The sequence below is a fragment of the Fukomys damarensis genome, unplaced genomic scaffold, assembly GCF_012274545.1.
Source record: "Fukomys damarensis isolate Sample0158 unplaced genomic scaffold, DMR_v1.0_HiC HiC_scaffold_39, whole genome shotgun sequence".
Lineage (NCBI taxonomy): Eukaryota > Metazoa > Chordata > Mammalia > Rodentia > Bathyergidae > Fukomys > Fukomys damarensis.
In genome coordinates, this window is record NW_022900951.1 from 30,667,583 (window position 1) to 30,674,853 (window position 7,271).

Genomic DNA, 7,271 nt, shown 5'->3' on the forward strand with positions numbered 1-7,271 from the left:
AATTGAAGGGGCAAACTCCAAAAGGCTCCATCATGAATTTCTCAGACAGACCTCTTTAATTCAGTTGCTTGTTGGACTTTCCAACTCAAATACATGTGTGAGAACTGCAATCATCAGTTCCTTAAGAGGCTAGTATTCTGGCTTAATCTCAGCCCAATATCTAGCGTCATTGTGTTTTAATATAGTGGAAGGTATTCCAGAGTGAAAGATGGAAATGTATCAACTTGTTTGTATCTAGGTTCAGCCTTGAAGGCATTTGCCTCAAAATATTTCGTTGAGATGTGTTCCCTGAGCCTCTGCATTATGTCCTGTGGAGATGTTGACCTGGCATGCTGTCTGTACTATACACTTTCAATTGTGGTTGTTGATCTGTCCTACTAGTTTAAAATTAACTCTTTCCTAGCTTCCAAATAAGAATCAGCATCACATACAGTGTAAATCACCTGCTTTCTATTACACATCCTCCGTCTGCCTCTAAGTGATTCTTACAACCAATACATCGTAATAAACACACTCGGAGTACTAGAGGTTTTTTTCAGTGTTTTTTAAAATGAGAACTCATCATCATTTTACTCGTTTCCCCCTCCTCCTTCGCATTTAGATGGGTATCATCTATATAATCTATTTAAAACCCCAAAATGCATTCCACAGTACACATTCTGGTCTCTTTTACCAAAAGTATTTTTGCCTTTCTTTCCTCCTTATAATCAGTCTAGGGAGCAGTTTTGGAAACAGGAGATGACAATAAACTAAATTATTCCACATGCATTTTGGTAAATGGGTTGCTAAATGTATAATGCTAGTCATACCATTGTGTTTATGCACATAAAGAGAGAAAATAAAGATGTTGTTATACACTGCTAATTACAGATGAGCAAACGTTTAATAGGAAAGAATCTCACTGGAAGAAAATGCCACAGAGGAAGAATAAACAAGTCTGATGTTGTTACTATTCAGCAGTGACAAGTAAAGAAAACAAAGTTTGAGCTTCTCTTCAAAAGAATTGTAGACTAATTTGACAGATTTTCACAAGCCAATTATGGTTCTTTGTAAAAAATTTACAAGTAAAAGTTCAAACTGTATCATAAGTATATTTTTAAAAATAGAATTCATGGAAGGGCAGAATCTCCCCAACACAAACAGGAAAAGAAAGGAGTTCAATAACTTCATAGTAATTGGATATTTACATAAAATACTTATTTTCTGTCCCATACTTATGACCTTCTGCCTACTCAGTTTTCTCATAACATCATAAGATTTACAGTACAAGCAAACAACCGAACTAGATATACTTCTTCAATATGATTTTGAAACTTAATGGATTGTGGTGAATTAATCTTAGCCTATACTGTAGAATGCATGTTCTTCTGCCTCAAAAATGCAATTTTTAGTTTTAGATGTTTCAAGGAATAAATTATATTAAAGCATAATGCAGCATAACAATTCCATGCCTCATTGTGTTTTTTTACATTAATTGAACTTGTCTGCTGGAGGAGAGGCTTTAAAATTTAATACCCTCAGGTCTCCAAAACCAGTGAATTCATATTACTTATGGATTCAAACAAATACAATACGACCTGCAGAAGTGACAAGAAAAAATATCAGGCCTATTACTGCAATAAATAACACTTCGATTTCTCTATGTCATTACAAAATAAATGAGTCATCTTGCTATTTAAACTAACAGTTTTCAGTAGAATAGTAAAAATTTTTTCTTAGAATTTCCTTGGCACATCTCATTATATACTTGACTCATGTCTTAACACATGTCACATATGACTAGTTTCTAAAACTTCCATTGCTTTTCAATATATATGGAAATATAACTGATTATGAGTCTTCAAAAAACAGAAATATAACTTTTAGAGAAATTTTGATGAACTGAATTTTATGGAAAACTGAGCAGAGAAAGCTAAAGATAATATGATATTACTTTGTCTGCTAATGCAGATAAATCTGTCTCTAATAAAAGTCAGGAGTTCACTACAAGATTCATTTGCAGAGAGAAGGTGTTTATAATGTAAATGATGTGATCTTAGCTCCCAAGGAAAGCATAGGTAATTGAAATGTTTAGGTAATTTCCACACTTTATTTTAAGTGTTCATCTCTACTCTACAAAAAAAGTACCATATTTATAGTGTTCTAGCTTTTGAATATAAATCCAAATGCAAAAATACCCAGATTTATTTTTTTAATTTGTGTTCCATGTAATCATTTATTCTAGAGATATTTTTGAACACTACTGCATGCGACATATGGTATGAGGGTAGAATTGTGGCAAGGTATTCCCTATCTGAATCCTAACAGAGGTTAAGACTTAGTGGTCTCCTGGACCTAACAGCTGGGGGTAATAGTTAGCTCTTAAGTAGAGTCCTGTGTCTGTGGCCCTACCCCAGACACACTGTGATGGAGAACAGGATATTGCCATTTTAAAGAAAATTGCTAAGTAAAGATTATTCACATAAGTTTTGAGGCCATTGCATATTCCTTTTAGATTTTTTCCTAATTTAAAATTTGCAATCATTTTATGGGGTATATCTTTAAAACTTTTAAGGAAGGAGGAATTAAGGTTCAGTAAAATTGGGGAAGTTTCCAAGGTTAGTCAGCTACAAAGTTCAAGCTGATTTCCAAATAACATTAATTCACCACTATGTTTCACGGAGTCTGAATTTTGTAAAAGGTTAAGCCCTTTGGATGCCTGTTAGTTTTTATCCTTCTGGGAACTATTGCATATGAGTCTAGGTTGAGTAGTGGTAGCCTTGCAGTAATTATTGAGGCTGAACAATATTGGTTGCCTGTAAAGAACAGCTGTGTCCTAGAAAAAAAAAGATGTGGGTGGAAAATATAAGTGTGGGACAAAGGATCCTAGTAAGAAGTCTACAGAAGAACATAGTTAATAATTTTGAGTATCTTTTCTTTGTATCAGTGCTTTCTTAATGAAGCATCTTCTCATGGTAGGAAGATCATAGGTTCACTGATTACGAAGGTTAGAATGAACTCTTTGGTTTTAACGATATATAATTTAGTGGACTCCAATTTTATAATCAAAGTATGAAAAGTTGATTTCTGTAAGTCAGAAGTTTGTGATATTTGACTTTTTCCCTCGAATTCTCCTTTCTTAAATTTTATTTATTTATTTATTTATTTATTTATTTATTTATTTAGGTTTTTTTGAGACAGGGTCTCACTATGTAGTTGAGACTTGTGTGGAAAGAACTCACAGCAATCCTCCTGCCTCAGCCTCCCGAGTGCTGGGATTACAGGCATGCGCCAACATGCCAGGCTATTGAGTTCTCCTTTTCACTGCTGAAATGCCAGGTCACTAGTAACCACACCATACACACACATGGGAAACACCATGACACAGCTGACAAAGTGACACGAGATAGCACTGTGAGATGAACAAGTGTTCTTCTTCAGCTATTGAGCTGGGAAAACCTTGGTATCTTGCTTCTCTCTCTCTCTCTCTCTCTCTCTCTCTCTCTCTCTCTCTCTCTCTCTCCCACAGAAACACGAAAGCCATCAGAGCAGAGAGCTCTTCTTCTCAATTTTTCTAAAGACATATGCCCTCAATGATGACAGTTGCTGTCGGGGAAAATCTCCAGTATCCTGAGTGCTGAGAAATGAGCAATATACCAGATAAAAAGTGATTTTAAAATGATGAAAAATCATCATGGAAAATTTATGCCTTCTCTTTACTAGTCCCAAAAGATATCATTACATTGTAAAACACAGATGGTGAATGTGCTGTCCACGGATGTTGAATGTAGCCTATGTCACAGTTTCAGTCTAAAGTGTTCCCTAAAAGTCTCAAGCATTTGGAAGGTGCTTGGATTATGGAGATGCCATACTTATCAACGAGTGAATTATTACCAATAGTATTACATAAAGACAATCAAGAGCATTAAACAAATACAAGGGATGAAGAATTTGGCTTTTAGAAAACACTGCAAAAGAAAAGAAAGAAAAAAAAAATAAAAAGGATTATCTCTGGGAAGATGTGCTGTAATCATTTACTATTAATCTCTCCAAGGGGAGAAATTTTTCTCACTATCAATCAAGATGATGAGAAGAATTTTGAGCAGCCAGACAGTCATTTTCTATCATTTCAAGTGCCGGAAACTTGTGCATAGTCTGAGTAGATTAAAAATAATAGTTACAACCAAAGAAAAAAAATGGTTCATTTTTCTGTATATAAAATTATCATTCCCTTAAAACTTCCAGTATCATTTTTTGCATTTTGGAATAATTGGATTCATAATGTTATGGACATGTCCCCTTCCTTAGAGACTAAATGAAGTGTATTTGAAAATAATATTTGTCATTCTATTATTAAGCCACTGTGCTAGCTCTATTAAATATATTTCTCTTCATTCTTTGAGTTAATTTTTCTTCATTATTGAGTTTAGCCAATTCTGCTAGTTTTCTGCAGCCCATGTCCATTTTGACTGCCTCCGATCTCAGGGCTGATCTGTGTATTATCATGCCTGCTTTGTAAAATCCACTACCACCTCAATCTTGTTAATAATGCACAGATCAGAATCCTTCTGTGTTTTTAAATTGTAATTCTTTAAATTATAAAGATTAAATTAAGTGCAAATATTAGCAAGCTGTTTTTCTTATATAGTACTACACTCTACCATTTCTGATGTTCCTCACTATTTAAAACAAAAAAGCGCAGAAAACTGACTTCAAGATAATTTGAAAACTGACTTGCCTTAAAAGCTCTTAAAGTCTCATTTTAAAACACTTTTTCTGTTTATTAAACTTTTATCTATGTAAAGGAATAGTTATTATAATGCTTTCTGTCATTGTGGTACAGGAGGACATAGAACAAAGACAAATATTTAATAGATGAATTTTGCATACCTCTCTCTTCCTTTTCTTTGTTACTTGGAATGAAATAAGATCTTCCATTTTAAATTCTGTCTTCATCCACAGTGATTTTATACTATTTAACAATAGAGGATATGGAATGAACGCTTTATGTGGAATTTCCCATTACTAGCAAAGCTCCTGCTCCATCTACTCTTATAAAGAGGGAACATTGGATAGAGTCTGTAATACATGGTGGCTTTTAAAACTCCAAATGACAATAGAAATGCTTTAGCCTGCAGTGTTGTGTGCCACTATTGCTATGCAGAAAATTCATTTACAAGTTAGATATGTGGCTAGTAACAAGTTATTATTTCAAGTTAGTACTTGGAGCAGGATTAATTACCTCACTGACCACAGCTCTGCTTTATTGTGCACTTGACACATATTACAGTTTAAGCAAATGCTGTTTGAATATTTTAGATTAGTTCTTTGCTTTAGAATGACAAGGACCGCTTTCACTTTAGAAACGGCCCATTCATTTTCTTCCTCAGGATGTCATTGATCGTAGCCATCATGAATGTCACTTCAAAACATAACAACAAAAGTTATAAAATCCAGTGAAATAGAATAATGCTCATTAATGAGGTTTGAAAATTATTGTTGAAAGTTAACTTTTCACCTGCCCTAACTCCATCGAAATATTTATTTTACCAGCCTGCCTGAATCATCCAACTAATATCCCTCAGGCCTTTTTCTAGTAGGTTGTGTGAGAATGAATGTATAGTTCACAAAGGAAAAAAGAGTCTGCATGCAGAAAGATCAAATAAATGTCTATTGATGAAATATTTATTAAATGACAACACTACTGAGCAAGTCAGTTTGGATTAAAACTTGAGTTCGTGATTATAAATAAAAATTCTCTAAATATGGAACCCAAAGCAAAGGAATGTCAATGAGCAAAGGCAAGATGATTGGCTCAAAAGTAATCAGTGCCAGGAATAGTGCTTGGCAAAGTATGGAGTGTTTTGTACATACTTTTAGTATAATACAAGGCAAAATTAATTGACATCCAACTTTTTGACTTGTATGCGATGGTAGTGAATTATGTCCAACATGGGTAATTATTAGAGTGACACAATTACCAAAAAGCTCAAAGGCTCCAGAGGAAATAAAAATCTTTCTTTAAGAAAAACTAAAAAGGAGGAATAGCTTAATTATTCTGTAAGTGAAAAAAAGTGTGAATAGTGAGAAAAGTCAACTACCTCTTTCCTCTTATTTTCTATTGAAAGCTGAAGTGTTTACCCTCTGTGTGGGCAAGATTTACCAACTATTGTGTGGAGAATTTTCATTTATTAACCCATTTATCCCTAACAACAATTATGAGTTTATTATCATTTATATTCTATGAATTAATAAAAACAAAGAACTGAAGTCAACCCAGCTAATACAGGGCAGAGCTATCAGAGGCTTTGAGGAGTTTGGCTACAGAGCAGAAGATACACGATACTTGCATATTTTTAAAAGTTCTTGGAATAGTGGTTGTGTGATCCATGCAGATGAGACTTGCCCATCAGATTCATGCACTCCATAACATCCATAAAAATGCAGAGAGGCAGAGCTTATAAGAAATTGACGTTTGGCAAGAGCAGAGGGGATAAGGTGATGGAGGGAGGGGGAAACCCAGGAAGGGAAAGGGGAAAAAGGAATTAAGATGTGTTATGTACATGTACCAATTCCCACAGTAACCATTATGTACTTCAAAAATGTACTATCAAAAATAAAACTTAAAGAGCATAACTTGGTAATTCAGGAAGCCTACCTCATGAAGAGAGCTTTATTGTTCACATTCCAGTATGCTTTTCCTTTCATTATATATTATTTTCTGATAATTAAGCATTTTAAATGTGCTTCTAAAATTTCTCCCTAGAAGTAGCAATACATTTATGAAGGGTCAGGAAACATGATAGAAAAGGAAATCTAAAGGAGAACATAAATATTCTTATGAATACCCTGAACACTAAAAAACCCTTAGGGCCGGGACATAGCTCAGTGGTTCTGTGCCTGCCTGGCAAGTTCAACTTCCTGAGTTTGATCCTTGGTACCCACGAAAAAAAACCCTCACTAATATTTAAAAAACTGCAATAAAAAGAACATAAAACCCCTTTACATGTTTTATTTTATTTAATCTTCAAAGATAAAAACTGGAAAAAAAATCATTATCTAATGATCACTAATGTCAATGACAGATAAAGTTTACTAAGTAAAAGATGACATATCCAGAATTTCCTTTGGATAAACTTCAAAGTAAATGGAAATGAGGAGGTTGAGTCAGGTTGTATTATTATGAATTTACTCTTCTTTTCCAAATTTTACAGTGATGTTAAGTAACATTTAAAGTGACAAAGAAAAGAAAATATCAGAAGAAAATCAGTAGCACTGACAATCAATGGTCA